An 18,855-nucleotide genomic window follows, 5' to 3' on the forward strand; every position below is an offset into this window, starting at 1 on the left:
ACATCATCCCATCCCAACACCAGTTAACTACCTCTAGCTCAAGAAATCAAGATGAAAAGCTGATCATATCTAACTTGTTTTGAAAAAAATGAAAAGATTCCATTGTTACTTTCAAAGAGAAATACCACAGGTACCATAATTTCTATGTGGAAAGAACAGGTAGTATAATGGGAACCTATATAGCCTATAGAAGGCAACCAGAAAGCATGAAAGGGTTTTCCTAGAATTCATCTTTGACCTTTTAGGCAAACAATGAGAATAGACACAGATAGTAGAACATAAAAATGCATGAATGTAAACCAGAAGTGGATACAAAATCTCAATCGTAGGCACTACATAACAAAAATACTACTAAAAATATGTTGAAACATGTCTACTTGCATACATAAAAAATTGGCATGTGTACATCTACATATACTTGCACTAAAGCTTGAATAAAGTTCATTCTTTCTGTAGTGGCCTATGTGAGTCCCTAAGCAGAAGAAAAATACAAAGGGATCTGCAGGAAGATAATCTGCTCGCAGCACATCAGATGTGACTGAAAGAAAAAAGGAAAATGCACAGCCACAGCCTCCACTGTCACAGGAAGTCAGCAGTCAGAATCCCCACACACAGCATACACTATACCAGAAGACCTGCTGGAAGATTAGATATGGAGAGACGGTTGATCTAATACGTAGTTTACATGAGCTGAATTCCTGTTAATGGCATTCTGAACTCACAAGCAACATGACGTAGACCAACTTGATTCAACCCTCACTGAAACCAAGTTATTTTCTGCAAACAGGACCTTCACATGCAACCCCCCTCCCAGCACAGTCCCAGAAAGGTCTTTGCATTGATTCCAGAAAGATCTGCATGATGTCCTAAGGAATGCACTCATGGCTAGTGTAAAATGGCACCCTTCCACTTAAGTAAATGGAGTTACACTGGCTTATTCCAGATGAGAATCTGTCAAATATCAAATTACATCAAAATATTCCTTTGAAATAGCTCAGTGTTCAAATAACATATATATACATCCTTCTAAGTGTTCACTCTAATAACAATAAGCCAATCAGGCACCTGGCATCCCTCTTACCCAGAAAGCTCCCAAAATGTGAATCATGGTCTAGTTCCACCTATGACTTCAATAGCTGGGTTTGGTACTTCTGAGGCAGAATGCCGCAAGCATCCTTAGCACGCTACTCTACCACACTGAGGAAAGGGAGTGAGGATTAACTGAGCCAGTTAAAACTATAAGAAGAAAGTAGATGGGCAGCTACATCCTACCTTAGCTGGAATTAGTCCATGACATTGAGGTTAACCCCCCTGCCTGTGCAAAAATACTACGGGTTTTTACTAACCACAAATGGTCAGGAACTTATTTTAACAAGCCTGTCCACAACAATAATACAGACGTAAAAAGCGTGCAGAACAATCTCTGAAAGTGTGATATTCTAGCTCGAAGCACTCACGTATTCATACATCAATTGTAAACTAAAACTAGACAAAACGAAGCAAGATTGCAAGATTGCTGTAATACAATCCTTTCACAGTGCAAACATCTGTTTAAATATGAAGACTTCCTAAAAGCTTCACCTCGATAGTTTTGGAGCATTAATGGACAGAGCCTCTGCAGAACGAGTATCTATGAGTAATGAGGAAATTTGCAGCACTCACTGCCTCCTCCGCACTGGGACACTGACCAATACAGTCCATGAAGTAAACAATTCAACAGCAGTCCTTCCGGAACAGCTCCTCACCAGGGTGATCTGCTCAGGAATTAAAGTCACATTCATTCCAGAAAAGAGTGTCCAGATATGGAGTGCCCTGCAGTATTTTATGTCAAATTTCCCACATCAGCAGGCCCTTGGAGTAAGATATTAATTCTCCTTATGTTGTGTAATAGTTAGTTGGAATTAGTAAATATGTATTGTTTCGTTAAAAATATGTTCCAGCACATGCATTTAATTTGCCATAAAGTATGGTATGTAAGAGATCACACCATCTTCAATAAATCTGAAAAGATATTAGTAATTTTGTTTCTGATACAAGATATTTCAAGCAAGTAGTAAAATTTCAGTGGTATATGGAAGGGGTCTTAGAGAAACACACAAAAAAATACAACTATAAACAAGCCATCATTCTGGTAAGAGGAAATACAAACAACCAGAATAAAAATAGTTGATGCACAAAAGCCATAATGAGTGGGTTGCTCAAAAAATAACTTCTACTTTGAATGGTTTGGATGAAATACAAATTATCCACAGAAAAGTGTGGACTGGCATAAATGTTTGTACAAAATTATAAGTATATTTCTAGAAGTATGCAAGAGACAACCGCCTGCATGCTGCACAAGGTCCCAGTAACGCTCTGCGTAAGTGCTAGTGCACAGAGTCCAAACCACTGCATTTTAATTACTATGCAGCCTCAGATATATTGCCTTTGATATGGAAATGTTCTTGTTCTCTCATCTTCACATACGGTCTCATGCACAGAAATCTTTATCTGATTCATAAAAAATAAACTAGAATCCAATCTCAACACCTGACCTCAGTGCTTAGAAGTTTTTTACTAAGCATGGTGTCACTATAAAAAGAATGGGTAATATTGGTGTAAAGTTAGATATTTGGAGCAATGATATGAAGGATTTGCAGTTAGGAATCAAATCAATACTACACCTCTGAGATTTTACAGTTTCCTGTTGCCTTATGTCAGTCTACCAGCAACTGGAAAAACAATTGACTGTACACCTTTCTGTCTAGCTCAAGAAAGCAAAAATATTTAAATGACATCCTGTCTTACCACTGATAGAAAAGATGCAACTTAGCCACTTGCTGTATTAAATAGGTTCTGAAATCTAACAAATCACTAACATCAAACTTTCCAGCTTTTTTTTTCTTAAATTTGTATGTAACATTTTTGTGTGTATTTTAAAGGTATGCACTACAAAGTTCACACAGCAAGAAGCAAAATGTTTCCCAAGCTTTACTTTATCAAACAGGTAAAATAAACATAAAGAGTACTTAAAATACAAACCCAGTAGTTTTCTATACCTTACATTAATACACTGCCTGTAAGAAGGTTAATATTTTTTTCTTTGACAAATTCTAGCAGTCACTTAGAAAAAAAAATTAAATATTCAGACCTATTTAGATAACTCTCCTAGCACTATAGAACTACCTTCTCTTTTTATAAAGAATATGATCTGTGTAACCTCTCTATAGAAGATAATGACCCATCTGTAAATCATTTTGTTGCAGGTTATCTGGTTTTTATCACTTCTAGTACCTGTCTCTCTCCGATATGATACCCTTAAAGACATTAACTTGATGGAATGTTTTGTCTGACTTCAAAAAAACATCGACTGATAGATATTTATTCTCCGCCATAAATGAATGACTCTGATTAACCTCGTTCACCAATACATCTAATTTTATATTACTCTTTCCAATTCACAAGGCTCAAAATATATTTGATTAAACTAATTTCCAAGCAATGATTTTCAAACTTGGGATACTGTTTTCTTTCTTCTTAATTTAAGGAGACAAAGCAGTAAACATAAAACTGATATGAGTATTTTAAAATATACAAGAGGAGGAAAGAAATGTCTATGTACTGATTCTTGTTTCTTTAAGAGAAAATCCATTTTTCAGGTTCCTGTTGTACTAATTGAAAGAGAATTATTTAAAACTTCACTGAATACTTGAATATACGATGGGTACGTGTAGCAGTTTCACCAGTGCCAAAGAACTCTAGACTTTCTGAAAGACAGTAAACTAAAAATTGGCAGGAAATCTCTCACAATGATGTCACAAATATTTGTTGTTGCCACAGAATAATGTTTTAAAAGAACACCTACTTCTGTGCTGAAAAGGCTTTGGGAACATGTAATTATCCAGTTTTATCACTGTAGAAATCGGCTGCTTTCCAGCACATACATCTATCAGCTCTCGCCCTTCTGCACAGAACTACATCTAAATAAATATACATGTATTTCATATAGATATCACACCGGTCCTGTACACAACCTTACTAATGATAGGATTTTACCATATCTTGTTTTTTTCACAATATGATGTCATGGCCTGTAATGATACATCAATAAATACTGTGGTAGAATCATGTGTCTCAAAAATAGTGAATAGCTCATGTTAAATAAAAGGAAATTGAGTTTCTGCGGTTTGGTAACAAGTCCCCTAAAGTTCCCAATCTTGCTGTTCTACCTAAGGAAAAAACAGAAAACAGAGTAAAGAGAAGTTACACAAAAAGTGAAAGAGACGAATAGAAATCGGCTTTCTAAGGCACAAACTCGAAACATACACCTTCGTGTTCTGCTGCTACTTGACGAATAAGCTGTACGTGAACTACCGAACACATCATAGAGCAGTACTTCTCTTGCAGGTTCTGACATCATGCAGAAATGTTTCAAAGCTCTGTCTCTGTGATTTACTATATTAACTGAAATGTTTTACAAATATGTCGTTGTATCACTTCAGTTGACATAGCTTATATATACACAAACACCACTATTTACGTAACTTCTAAAACATTAGTCATTACACACAACCTCTGCCAAACCAGCCTGCTGATCTTTAAAGTCATGCTATGAAAACAAAATACACATCAGCCCATTGTATAGGGTATAAAGAAAAGGGCATTGCAGGTTCTCTTTCCTAGGTAATTTTTGTTTAATGAAATAAATAAATATATTGACAGAAGCCTTTTAAGTGCAATCTATACACTTTTAAGGGGGAACTCAAACCAAGTGTAAAAGATTAACGGGTGTGCTTCCTGAAGTGGTATCTCCCAAGGTGACTACAGTGTTCAGCAGATATAAGATGACTAAAGACATTTTCTAATGCCCACTGAGAAAAAAAAATACTTTTTTTTTTTTTTGCTATCATCATGCAAAGCTCTGGCCTTTATTACCACAAGATATTCCAAGGCCTCTAAGAACCGCAGACATACATGGGTACTTGTGACTAAAAATACTGTCAAAGACACAAAAAACATGTCCAAAGGGATTTTTTTTCCCATTGAGCAAAAGAAGTTCAGCTGGAAGTGACCACGAACAATTGTTGGCCACATATTAAAAACCACTGGCTAAGGGAACAAGCACTGGCAGTTCCCACTTACGAACAAAATCAAATTGACAAGTAAAGGCAACTAACTTTGGACATCAGTTATTATTTTCTGCAAGTCAGGCACCAGTGGCCTTAGGAAGGAAACTGATGGGCTTGCTTTGCTTCTCTTCTCGCTTTCACCAGTGTGCAAACATAATAAGGAAAAAAAGAAGCAGAGTTACATAAGTTCAGCAGAGAATCCGTAACGTGCAGGGAGAGACAGCCATCTGTCTCACTCCCTTTATGTTACATGTTATACACATGGCATTGGTTTGCACCCTATGATCTAGCAGAAAAGGGAACCAAGGGAACCAAGTAAGCCTTGAAGCAGCCCAGCAAAGTCTCCCACCAGAGTATGAACGGCAAGGAAGAGAGAGGAAATAATGCATTTAGCAGAGGATGCGAGACTGCAGACCAAAGGGCCTCTTACATGCTCATCGCTGAATGAATTAAAGTTCTAGGGGAGGAGGCCGGAGAAATCTGAGTGAGCGAAACAAGAAGTATGACAGGAGAAAAGGAGCCAGGAACCGTAAATCCGGGGACAACGCGGCGAGACGCCAGCAGCCGGAGCCCGCAGCCCGCCGTCCCTTGTGAGGCGCAGGGTCGCCCGGCCGCTGCTTCCCCGCGGGGCTCCGGCTGCCCCCGCCCGCCGCTGGGGTGGGAGCCCCGCCGCCGGCCGCCACGGCTCCGCGGGCGCGGAGGGCCGGCCCGCGTCCCTCCCCCGCCCCCGCACAGGGAGCCGGCGGCGCGGCGCGAGTGGCCGCGGGGGCCGGGCCGAGCCCGGGGGGCCTCGGCCGCTCCAGCCGGCGGCAGCGGGGCACTCGCCCCGGCCGGGACGGGACCGCCGCTGCCGCCGGGCCCCGGCCCCCACGCCCCCCAGCCGCGGGAGCCCGGCGGCGGCCAGGGAAGCGGCCTGGAGAGCGGCGCTCGGAGCCGTGCCCGGGGCTCACCTTCCCCTCCCCCCGGAGAAGCGCGCTTCAAAATGGTTTTGCAGGCGAGGCTGGCCAGGCTGCGCTTGGTGCATTGATTCCAAGTGCAGTGCCTGGGTTGGTTTCCGTATATTCTTTGGCTTTTAATAGCTAGCTGAGGAAAAAAGAAAGCATTATTGTTTTCTTTCTTTCCTTCTCTCATTGCCTATTCTAAATTTGACTCCAAAGTTTAAGCAGTTGAATTGGCTAATTCTGAATACAGTCTATTGAGAGACCAGACACAGCAGTATATCCCTGTATAGCAATAGATACAATGTGCTGAATTGGCAGTCTAATTATAAATGTGGCATTTGGACCTCCTTTCAGACCCAGTGCCACCTTACCTTATGAGGGAACTTCAACTACAGCAACTGTTCAAAACAAAATGCCATTACAGGATCAGCTTCACCCAACACTGGAACCAGCCAGGGGATTGTTTTACAAACAGCCTTTCTCACTTAACACAAGAATGTATTATAAGGAAAAGTTATGGATAGTGCAGAGTCTGAAGAAATCATGTATGTAGTTTCTGCCAGGTGTCGAGCTACTTCAAACTGCAGCATACTGCAAATGACCTCATTATTTTCTTTTAAATGTACTCACTATAAATAATTATTTCTTAGTTTTACTAGAATGAGCTGCTAGGTACGCTTGCTGATTATATTCCAAGCGTTGTGTGCATATAACATCGTGAGCACAGAAACACACGAAATATCCTGGCTCAAAACAAAAACCTGCAATAAGATCTTGCCAAAGAATCATGGTGTGCTGAAAAAAGTTTTTAAAGTGTCTCTTCCAGGGAAATATTTGTATATAATGGCAGACTACATGCACATATCTCACATTCATTCTTATTATTTACTTTATGGTATAATGGCTTAATTAAATGAGTGGGCACAAGCACGTCAATAAAACAAGTCAAGTCAAGTCAAAGCCTCAAAACAGGTTTCAAAATTACTCCATTACACGATTACAGAAAGGGAAATTCGTTAATTTTTGGACTTCAAACTCTGTGTGACGACTGGATAAAACTCTTCTTCTGCCCTCACGATCAGCGCTGAAGATGGAAATACCAAAAATGTTAAAATGAGGGTAGAAGAAAACAGTAGGAACAAAGTGCCGCTCATGTGCCGAAGGCTATTTAAATTAGCTTAATAAACATATACCTTATCTGCAAACAGCAGGCAAAGATATATTACTTTATCACAGAAAGTTTCACCGTCTGTGTTTTTGGGAAACACCCCTAGGACAGAACTAATCTGTCGTCCCCAGGCTCCCACCAGGCTGACTTTCCCTGTAGCCCCCCCCCCCCACCACTCAGACACAACACTAATTGTCTTTTCACATTGCCACTTTCACTCCTTCCCGTCCTTCAGGGAAAAAAAAAAAAAAAAAAAAAAAAAAAAGAAAAAAAGATAAAACACACCACCAAACACCACCGTGAAACGGTCCACAGAAAGCAAAGACAGCAATCAAATCGATATGATCAGTGCTTCTGATTGACCTCAAGGCCCTGCTCTGCTCAAGCACACAGCCCCTGCTGCAAAGCCGGTTAACTGCTCAACGCCCTCCAACACAACTCGGAGCGGGAGCTAGGAAGCTCTCTCGGCAGAGGAGCAACTCTCTGGCAGCTCAGTTGTTAATGCACGCGTGGAAGTACCTGCTCACATCACGCCTATATGTTCTCTCTCACGTATCTACACACAGCCGCGCTCACGCAGGGGCGACCCCGCCGCCGGTACACGCGTGCATGCATTACAGGAGCGGGCTCGGCGGCAGCGCCGGTGCCCGCTCCTCCCCGGAGCAGGGGCAAGCCGCAGAGGCACACTCATTAGCTCCCACTGATGATTCCTTTCAGGATCATGAATGGAACAATTGTCAAAAACTGCGGGAAAAAAAAACAAGCCCCGAGACTATTATATACAGACACAGCTTGTGTGCGCGCATGTGACAGTTGCAGGCAACCCAGATTTGTTCATAAACTCTTCAGCAATATCCGAGATAAAACATTAAATTGATTATACGGTTAAAGAGGCTTCTTAATCCCAATCAAAAAACAAACCGCTTCGAAGGTAGTGAAAGCCAGGAAAAGAGCAAGCTCTCCACCAGACACACCTTGCCTTACTCGTATCCTACAGCACCGTCTGTAAACAGCTGCGCTAGCTTGTTGCAACTGCCACTATTTTATTTTAAAATAATAATAATAATAATAGTAAATTAAATACTTCCTGAAAACTTACTTTGCATTTAGTTTAGGCACTATTCTTTTTTTCAGCTCGCAAAGGAAGCCGTTTTGTCCAGGTTAGGTATTGTCTACTTATGGATCAGCCCCTGGCTAAGGGTTTATTTTAATTTATGGCTTATGCATTCTTTTAAGGTCGATTTGCATGACCTCCGGCAAAGAGCTAAGGCAGCAAGAAATCCCCAGTCGAACGTTGCCACAAAGCGGCACACATCTCCCCTTCCCCGGGTGTAAACAGAGCTCTCTGATGATGGACTGCTTTCTTCCCCCCTCCTTGTGTATCACAAATTAGGGCGCGATATCAATTTTAAAGTTTTCAGTATAACTTTATCCAAACCCTCTGCCTGGAGAGATAAGGCGCCGGCAGAGAGCCGCAAGTGCTGGGGACAGTGCCGCGGCGTGGCCAACGCCAGCATTGCCACCTCCGCTCCGGGAGCTTTGTATCATTCCATGCGCCGTGGATAGCACTCATTTGTGGCGAACTTCAAAGCAGTTACCCACCTCAAACTTAACGGAGAATTTAAAAGCACCACTAAACTCCCGTCACCTTTCTCCATCCCGTGCCTTTGGGGGTTATCCGTGAAGGGAAACCCACGCGAGCACTTCGGAGCACTGACAGCAGCCTCTGCTCTCAAGGATTGATTTCGGATTTTATTTTTCCTCTTTCTCTCTCTCTTTCTCCCTCTCGTGTTAGTTCCTTACGTACAGTATCTTCCCGCACCATGTGTTCGCCTGCCGTGGGTGATCTTAAAATACAACGCTGATCTGTCACTACATTTTAAAATAAACTGTACTCGGGAGGGATGAGAAAGTGTTGTGATTTCAAGGTACTGGGGTCCCTTAACGTCTCGGAAACCTCGGGATTCAAACAGCCCCGGAAACTCGCACGGGGACGAGACCATAACTACTTCTCCCTAAAGGGGGGGGGGGACGGGGGGGGGGGACGGGGACGGGACGGGGGGGACGGGACCCAAACCAAACAACCCAGAAAAAACCCAACAACACCCTCGTGGTATAAAGTAAATAATCGTGCAGGAGGAGACGAGGGGAAGGGGCGAATTCAGCAATGTTAAAAGCTAAACAACAGATCTACCTCCGGACGCTGCTGCTTCACTCAATTGCAACTAATAACCCATTAAAGACAGCGCAGGAGGAACCGGATTCTCTCCTGCAAAGCGACATAAATCCAGCGAAAACCCATTAAACCACCACCACCGCCACCAAGCCACGCAGCACTACACACCACAGCAAACAACAGGTATACAACACAATAGGGCTTTTTTTTCCTGGTTACCTCCTCGGGATCCAGTGTGGCACAAAGCACTGGGAGAGCCTCCTTTTTTTTTTTTTTGCAACGCGCTTCGGTAATTTTCATTAAAAAAAAAAAAAAAAAAAAAAAAAAAAAAGGAAGGAGGTGAAAAGGGGAGAAAGAAAGAGGAATAATTGGGTAGTAATTCGGTAAAATAAAATAAAATAAATGAACTAGAGTCTGCTGGTGTTTCTCCGGGCCATGGATGTGCAGGATCCCGATCGTTAGAAGTTTGCGGATGGGTTGCCTGGAGATTTGGTTACAATCAGGTTCATTATTATTTTTTTTTTCCTCCTGAAACAAGTGAAGGCGATGGTTACTGCTGTCAATCTTGGCAATCAATGTGAGCGGCCATGTCGTAAGTATTCAAAGCATTTCCCGTCGTGCAACATCAGAAAGTGAGTGGCCAGGGCATTGATCTGAGGAAGGCAAAAGGAGGCAGGGCTCCCCCGCCCAGACAGCACAGGCAAGATGAGACAACACAGAGAGAGGGAGAGGGGGAGAGAGAGAGAGAGAGAGTGAGAGACTGAGAGCAAGCGGGGAAAGCAACAACTGCGGAGAAAGTGAGCACAAAACAGAAAGTGAAATCACCCCAGGCTGCCAGCCGCATCCCCGAGAAGCTATCACCACTCACATTGCTATTAGACAAATGAAACCTTAAACCTCTCTCCTCTAATGACCACTGATTGCCCGGAGTGGTGAGGAAAGGTACTAGAAAGTTACCGGGGAGGGGGTGCGAGGGCGGGGCGGCGAGAGCGGGCGGGGGCCGGAAAAGGAGGAGGGGGAGCGGGGGGGTCCCGGGAGAGCCGGTTCGCGGGGCCGGGGCTGCCCGGGGGGGAGCGGCGTGTTACACGCCGGCCCTCCCCCGCCCGGCACGGCGCTTCCCGGCGAGTGCGTGGGGAGCCACACGCCAAGTCCCACCGGGCTCCTGCTCACCAATTAAAAAAAAAAAAAAAAAAAAAAAAGGGGGGGGGGGCCGCGGAAGAGAGACGATCTGCAGGGCATGGGAAGGGCTGGTAGGGAAGCGGGGACGGGGAGGAAAGCGCTCAGCAAGCGCTTACTGACAGTTGATAAATGTGGCTCTGAGGAGCTCGGTCCCACAGCCCGGTCGGGGTAAAAACCAGATGAAATGTAAAGTATAAATTACACTAGAGATGGGAGTCCAGCTACAGGGACCCAGGGGAGACGAAGACGAGAGGTGGAAGGAGAAGGCACTCGGGGTCCGCAAACTAGTGGTGCGTTCAACAAAAAGGTAAAAAGGGAAAGTCAGGTATGGTCGGAGAAGAAAAAATTACTTAGGAGGGACCCGAGCTGAAGTTGGGATTCTCGTGGAGACGACGAGACTTTTTTTTGCAGCGGCGATATATAAATACCCCTCTCTCTGCCTACCAAAAGGCAACAGATAGGGACTTGAATATCAGTTTGAATACCAATTTAAGAACTCGCGCTCCCTTGGAAGTGCTAATGGGGGGGGGGGGGGGCGGAAATCTGGGAGAAAAAAGGGAAAACTATAAGGAGCTGAGGAGAAAATAAACCAATGGCACAGAGTACTGCAAAACCAAGAAAGTCTCTTTGCTGTATTTTTACATTCCAAAGGTAAACATAAAAGAGTCTTTCAAACTGTCAGGGGCCCGCAGATCAGGTGGGCAAACAGCGCTGCAAAGCTAACGTCTCCCTCTTTTGATATTATTCACACCTAGGCTAAACTGTTGTTAAGATGGGAGTGCGGAAAGCAACCTCAAGCCCACAAAATGAGAGAGAGAGAGAGAAGTTGTTGATTCATCTCTGTATTTTTGGCACTTTCTCCCCATTTTCCAGAAGGCGCCTGGAACAGTTAGTAACAGAGAAACTTTTTAATTTTAAAATAGCTTCATAACTTGCAGAGGCCAAAAAGACGAGAGGAAAGCCTGATTTCGCTTTCCTCCACTCCCAAGTAGTGGAGGAACTGCGGAATAGGTTAGACCCAGAAGCATACTCAGCACCACTGCGAATGAACCTCGCTTCATAAGGACGTGATGAAAATTGAGCATTAACGTGATGGCATAGGACTGATCTGATCTGGCTCTATTTCATCTTATTAACAAGCTGTAAAACTCAACACACTGCTGGAGTCGGGCGCATTGCATCCTCTACCTTGCTATCCGAGGTACTATCGTCCCTCTAAGTCGAGTCCAGGGAAAATGAGTTTTAAGTCAGAACCTCTTGGAACAGCGGATCTATTTGATACAATATTTTTGGCAATTCCACTACAATAAAAGGAGCAATCAAGTTCTATTCGGCAAGCAGCAAACACCTTGACACATAACTTTAAAATTACCTAGCAAAGCTTTATCATCAAATTAGCTGGTAAGGGCATAGCAGCTCTTTTTCATGCATTCTTTCAATTTTAATAAAAGGTAGTAAAATACTGAAATTCGGAGACAGGGGGTAAGTTGTAAGATTGTAAATACTGAGTTTGTATTCACCTGCGTTCAGCTAATTCAAAGTATTCACCTTGCTACAGTTATCTGGGCTATGGATTTAACAGCTGCCTTTCCAGATACTGCTATGTCCTTTTTAATCTTTAATTAAAAGAATTCCAGCGATTGGTCACTAACACTTTCCTTCTGACACATTTAAACCTGCTGCAAGTAAAGGAAACACCTTGACTTTTTGCACAACTAGTAGCTTTGGCGCGCGAAAAAAAAAAAAAAAAAGAGCCCTGTAAGAAAAGAGATGTAATCAGAATACAAGGACGAACTATCCTCCCCGAGTTTGCAACCCCATCAATTTGTTATTGGAAGTTTTTTTCTTTCAAGAAACAAACAGGAGAAGGGGAAAAAAAACCAAAAACCACAACCCACAAACAACCCAACGCCCACTCCTCAAATGTAGCGTCCTCCTTATTAAGTATGAGGCGGTAATGGGACAAGAGATAATTAAGGCATCAGATAAATCTAACCGCCCACCTAGCTCCAAATCGGGGGAAGCATCTTGCTGCACTCGCGAAAGTCCTACGCAGAAAATGACACTTGGCTGGGGCAGGACACCGCAGAGATGCGTCCACACTCCCAGGCGGAGCGCAAGTAATACTCTCCAGCTTGTTGCTTCCCCTGTGTGATCAATTAAGTTACAGATGTAACACACAGCGCCAGAGAGCTGCAACTTCTCCGCGGCAGAAAAAGAGGACTTCTTGGGTATTGTATGCAAATGCGCGTGGATGTGCGCTGCACCGGAGGAACTGTGGTTCCCTCTTTGTTTGCGTAAGTGAACACCCGCCGTGTATACGTATACACGTGCTGGGAGGCAAGAAAACACTCTTACTTTTAGCATTACCATACGTTCAGACACGGCGTTTTAAATCACTTCCCTTGCTTTTGCTTCATTAAGGCTAAAACTAGCCAGAGCAGCCAGCGCAGGCAGATGTTGACGACGGATGCTGAACTGCTGTGGGTGCTTGCAGAGGGAAGGGATCGGAGACGCTCAGTTCACGCCGGGGCACTTACCTGTTCGCAGCTGTCATTGCATTTTGCGCCATCTCTTTCATTAAATACGTTAAAGTAAAGCAATATTGAGCAAGCGAAGCAACCTGTCGGTGTGTTAAGTTTTACATATCGCATCTTTAACGCGATGAGCAAACCTACAACTACTCTAGAGCTGGTGGAACAGTCTCAGAAGTTTTGATTCGAAGGGCAAGAAATCCAACCTTAAAAGTAATTCACCTAATTCTAAACTCCCCTCTCTTCCTAATTAATGCCGGACAATTAACAGGCATATTTATAAATTCCCTCTGCTGACACTCTCTGACAATGAAGACTTCTTGTAGGCTTGTTAAAGATGTTCAGAGAAACTTTTGCAAAATAATCAACAGCATCTGAGAGAAAGCTAAAGGAAAATAAGTTAAAGCCTGATCATCCGATTGGGAGAAAGTTTTGTTAAGACTAGATAGAAGCATATTACTGCACGTTTCTTCATAAGCAAACCCACCAGCTGATACAAGTTTCCCTAGAACAAGAACCTCTGGTGATCTCCTCAAAATTAAGGGGACGTTTGCATTTTATAACGCCCAAAGCTAAAGATCTGACTGAAAACAAAACCTCTTAATTCCTTACAGCATCATCTGCCAACACAATGTATTGTCCTGGCGGAAAGAGGATCAAGGAGATTTTAATTTCATTTGAAACTGTGCATCATCTTGATAGTGAAGCAAAAAGCCGCAGCAGTAATCTCCCCACTCCACCTCCCCCCCGTTCCAAAAAAAAAAAAAAAAAAAAAAAAAAAAAAAAAGGCGGGGGGGGGGTAGAACTGGAAAAACCACATAAACTTTTACAAAGAAAATAAAAGCAAGTTCGACATGAAAACCCCTTCCTGTCTCGGAAAGTTCATTTTAAAGGTCCCCTCTGTAAATCTAAAGTGCAAACACCAGGCTAAGGTAGTGAGTGGCTGGAATTTGCATGCTGATAAGAGAAGGCTGTTGTACTTACAGTGACAGAGGGCAGGCTGCGGAAGAAAAGCTGTTTGTGTTAGCCTGAGAGTCACCCAGGGCTGCAATGAGAGGAGAAGAGAGGAGTGGGAGTGCCAAGCTGGATACACCTTCACCGCATCTCATCACATCTGCCAGCCTCTCTCTCCCTCTCTCTTTCATTTCCACATTCCCTTTGTTCCTGAAAAAAAAAATCTACACGTCACATCAGTCCCCAGATGCAGTCTACACCAAAGAAAAAAAATGAATAATTCAATCAAACTGTGCATAGTCTCTAAGGCAATAAATCTATTGCACTTAAAGAAACGAAGGATAATTACCGCTATAGAATTAGAATAAGGCCAGAGCGCGCAGGGATCCCAGGGTCTGTAAACTCCACGGTCAAATAAAGTTTCATTTATTTAATCCTCTGACAACCCCAATGTAAACTAAAGGGAAGGATCATAACTTATTCCGGTTGGGTTTGAGAATGCTTGGAGTGAATGTTATAAAAAGAGAGCGCCCGTGATCTGTAACAAACACAATGCAAGGAAGTAGAAGTGTTTCACTGCATCACCTCCAGGGTCCGTTCCCCCCTCCCTAATGAAGAGCAGACCACACTCCCACTTCCACCGGCTTCTGCTGCTCTCTCCAAGTGCAACGTGAATCGCTGGCAGCCAGCAGCCGCCTTACCTGCTCCTAGATTGCCAATAAAGCCTGAGAAAAACCTCAGGGTAAGCGGCAATTTTGTTCCACGCTCTGGCGGAGAGAAGCCATGAGGGATTTGCACCGGCACGGATTGACTCGAAACACTGCCCCTGACTTCTGGATTTGTGCTGGGCTGAGTTTGGGGACTGCCTGCCGGGGGGCGGGGGGAGCGCGCTGGGGAGCGGTTCCCAGCTGGGCAGGCGGCAGCGCTGCCGGAGCCCTGCGACAGACCGGCCGAGGTGGGATGGAGGAGAGCCACACTTTCCTCTCTCCTACCTCTAACGTTGCTCTCTCGGCTCGGAGGTAAGATGACTCTATATTGTGTTTATTCTCTCCGGGTAACTCAGGTCCCAGGGGCATGCTTCTGTATTAATGAGGGCAGCGGCTCAGGGCTGTGTCTCGGATCGTTATACTCAAATCAAGCTGGAGTTTAACGTCGGCATCTGCTGCTTTACACTTTCAATCACATTCTTGGTAAACTTCTCCTGCGGGGCTGGGGGAGGAGAGAGACAAGGGGGGGAGGGGGGGAGTGGTGTGTGGAACCAACCCCAGGTGAGACCGTGCTGTTCGGATGACACGACTCTCCCTCTAATTCAGCCGGGCTTTGTGCCGGCCGGGAAGATTAAAACACCTTTCATTGACGTAGAGCATCGCGCATCTCCTCTACTTGAACCGCTTTAATAGACAGTTTTGATTTATCCAAAACATTAACGGAACTGTTATTCTAATAAAGGTAAACTAGAAAACACACTTGCCTCTCCGCTCACTTGGGCTTTGTTTATGTGCTTAAAACGCCACCGTGAGGCGAGTGCAAATAAAGCAGCGAGAGCAACCGCCTGCCAAGGAGCTCTCGGATTAGCACTTCGCAAAGCAAAACAAACAGCGTTAGCAGCAGCGCGAAAGTCATCGAAGAATCCAGTGCCGCGGGCGCGGGGCCGGTGGCTCCGCCGCGGGAGCGCCGCCCGGCAGCCTCCTCCGCCCGGGGGCTCCGGGCCGAGCACACGCACACCCTGGCTCACGGGCCAGGCAGGAGGGTAGCGTTAAAGGCCAAATGAGGGAGATGAGAATACAGAAAGCAAAGACCCAGCCACAGCGTTTTCCTTAACCGTCTGCCCCGAGCCCCTCTTCCTCCTCTGCCTTCCTCAGCGGCACCGAGCGCACCTTGCCCGTCCCCGCAGCGGGGCTCGGTCCCTCTCCCCGCGCCGCTCGGCGCTCCGCAAAGCGCCTGCCACCGCCCCGCGCCCAGGCGGCTCCCTCCCCTCCCCTCCCCTCCCCTCCCCGCCCGGGCCGGCCACCGCTCCTGGCTCCTCTGCCCGTCCTTTCTACCTCCTCCCCCGGCCAAAACCAGCCCAGCTGCAAAAATGCCCAGGCTTTCCTGGAGGATTTTGCTTCTCCAGACTTTTAGGCGATTTCAAGTCAGATGCTGGGTTTATACGTTGTACTCTACACTCCTTTTGTTGTTTTCCATTTTGGCTCTTTCTTTTTTTTTTTTTAATGGAAGGGGAATGGGAAAAAGAAAAAAAAAAGACTAGGCTGTTACGACCTATGAACAGTACCGGGGGTGACACCGCTAAAAGTTGTGGGCAAAATTCAGCACAGTGAGTTTCTTAGACATGCTCCAGGCACAAGAGAGTTATAGGAATGGATCAGCTTTAGGAGACAGGTCCTGTTACATGGGGACACAATGCATCACAATGCATTGCAGTTCTTAGCCCTGCTCCCACGAAAAGCCTTAAAGCAGGAAGGGGTCCTCTCGGGGGACTTTTAGCAGCTGGTGGGATTGATGCTGCCCCCCCCAGTCACCGGAAAGTATTCCTCACAGCAGGGCATCCTGGCACCCAGAAAAGCATTAACTGCACCAGCAAAGTTGAAGGCACCAAACTCTTGGCTACAAGTTGCACTGGTGGAGTAAGCTCTGCCAATGAATCATGAGAACACTAATAACAAGCTCAAAAAAATGGCAATTACATTCAGCTGTGATTAGAAATAACATTAAGATTGAATACCTGATACTTTGCAGGTACAGAATAAACATACAGAATAAAAAAAGAAAAACAGTAGTGTGACTGTGGATAGTGCAAACATTTCCACTGAAATGCATCTGCTCCTATTCTGCGTACTTCACTTAACAGCTGGATTTGCCTACCTGACATCTTAGTCATTTTTCTACTCCCATCTCTGTATAACAGGATGACCATAAAGCACTGTTAACATATTGAAAAAGCAGTTCAAGAATCACAATAATTTCAAATGTACATTTTCAGAAGCAACCCAAAGCCATGGAAGAAATGCTTACAGTGATCACCACAGTCATACTAGGGCATCTCTTCCTTGAGCATACACCTGTGTGGCCTCATACAGTATACTGATATTCCCAGATTCAGCTGGAAATAGCTGAGCTTATCTTGCGAATGAGGAAAGATGGGAAGATATACTGACGTATCTATACCCGTATACACATCTGAGGAGCTGGGAGGCGACATGCTCTTGAAGATCCCCTTACAGCCCACAGTATCCTATTTTATACTACAGCCCAGAGTAAATTGCAGGACAGTAATATAAACATGAAAGTTGCTGAATATTTTTCCCTAGAACCTCAATCACAGAAAAACCTTTGCTAAACATGACAACTGCAAACCCCTATGAACTATTGTAAGGGTTTATCAGCACACCATGGTGCTTTCTTTCACTGGCGATGTCCCATTCTGAAAGCACATGCTGGAATTCAAAACAGTATGTATAGACTTCATGTTACAGCACCATATTTATTCCATCAATTTATTTTTGTTTCATAACCCCCTCAAAAAAAAAATCCCAACAACAAACCACAATTTTTAAAGGTCCTGACTGAATTACTGTACTACAAACCAGATACTATGTACAAAAAAAAAAAAAAAAAGCCCTGAAGGCTAGAATAAATATACCAATTTGGTTTTGACCTGAGGAGTGGCCCACATGGCTAATAAATGCATTGCCACTAAGCCACATATATATGCCACGTGAACAGAAATAAAAGGAATCCTTGAAATAGACCAATGATTTTGTAATTTCCATTACTACTACTGCACACATATATTTGCATTGGGTTTAAGATGTTCCTCTGGATTTGTGATAATATGGCCTAATCTTGTAGGCTTGTGTCACTGTCAATTGTTTCACCCAGAAGCTCAAGTCCTGTGCATGTGAAGTGCATGCTTCTTATTAAGAGTATCAAGATGCTGATGCTGGAAAGGATAGCTGTTTAGAAAATATTAAGACAAAAGATAAAAATGTCTACATAGAAATTTTGGGACACAAAGTTGTTCCAGACCATCCCATTTTGTCTGGTGCTTATAAATGCAGCATATCGAATGGATAGTATGGCCGTCTTCTCCCTTTGATCACCTCTTAGAAAACTTTATGTTTTCTAACCAAATTACACAGTAGTAACTTCTTGCAACAAAGTTGACTAAGAAGCAAATCACGGTATAAATCTTTCAAAACATGTATAAATACACCTTACAAAACTAGGAATATTGGGTAGAAACTGCTGAAAGTATCCAGACTGTTAAAAACTAAAATGCAACTTGACCTCAATATATTTGAACATTCAATTATATGAAACATTTTTCCAACGTAATATCAAATTTAAGACTGAAGTAAAGTAAATGTGATTTGACTGCTTTGGAATCTTCCTAAGACAAATGACTGAAAGATCAAGGTGTTTTATTTCCTATTTGAATCAATGATCAATAAGTCTTTTACATGAGAATCACACATTTTCAATATGAACCACACTTTTTTAATAAGTGCAAGTTAGATCAAATAAAATAACTATGTTCTGAGAGCAAAACTCACTATTTTTTAAGGCATTTCAATCTATACAATTACGAAGTAACTTGAATAAGGCATCTTACATTGGTCCTAAATTTTTTACTCAAGTAAAACACTCATTGATTCCAATGTGAGTGTTGCGTGAGTAATAGAGTTCCCTGTCAAACTGTTAAAATCAGCTAACTTCTAAAAGCCTGCAGATTGATGGAACAACGTGATTATACTAAAGGTATGTATTTAATATGGAAAAAAAAATCATGTTACCA

The 18,855-nt window shown here is 43.7% G+C and overlaps 1 protein-coding gene across 3 annotated transcripts in view; it reads right to left on the reverse strand.

The window, feature by feature from the left end:
- SOX6 (SRY-box transcription factor 6) overlaps positions 1-9,700 on the reverse strand; it is a 375,823-nt gene extending 366,123 nt beyond the window's left edge. Inside the window, exon 1 of one of the 3 annotated variants that reach the window (XM_055722486.1) lies at positions 9,613-9,700. The gene's annotated coding sequence lies outside the window, so the exon portion shown is untranslated. Of the gene's footprint in view, positions 1-5,538; positions 5,680-8,316; positions 8,592-9,612 lie in introns of those variants that run through there. The other 2 variants (XM_055722487.1, XM_055722488.1) reach the window with 2 other exon arrangements.
- Between the last annotated feature and the right edge of the window lie 9,155 nt (positions 9,701-18,855).

Source organism: Falco cherrug, chromosome 10, assembly GCF_023634085.1.
Source record: "Falco cherrug isolate bFalChe1 chromosome 10, bFalChe1.pri, whole genome shotgun sequence".
Taxonomy (NCBI): Eukaryota; Metazoa; Chordata; class Aves; order Falconiformes; family Falconidae; genus Falco; species Falco cherrug.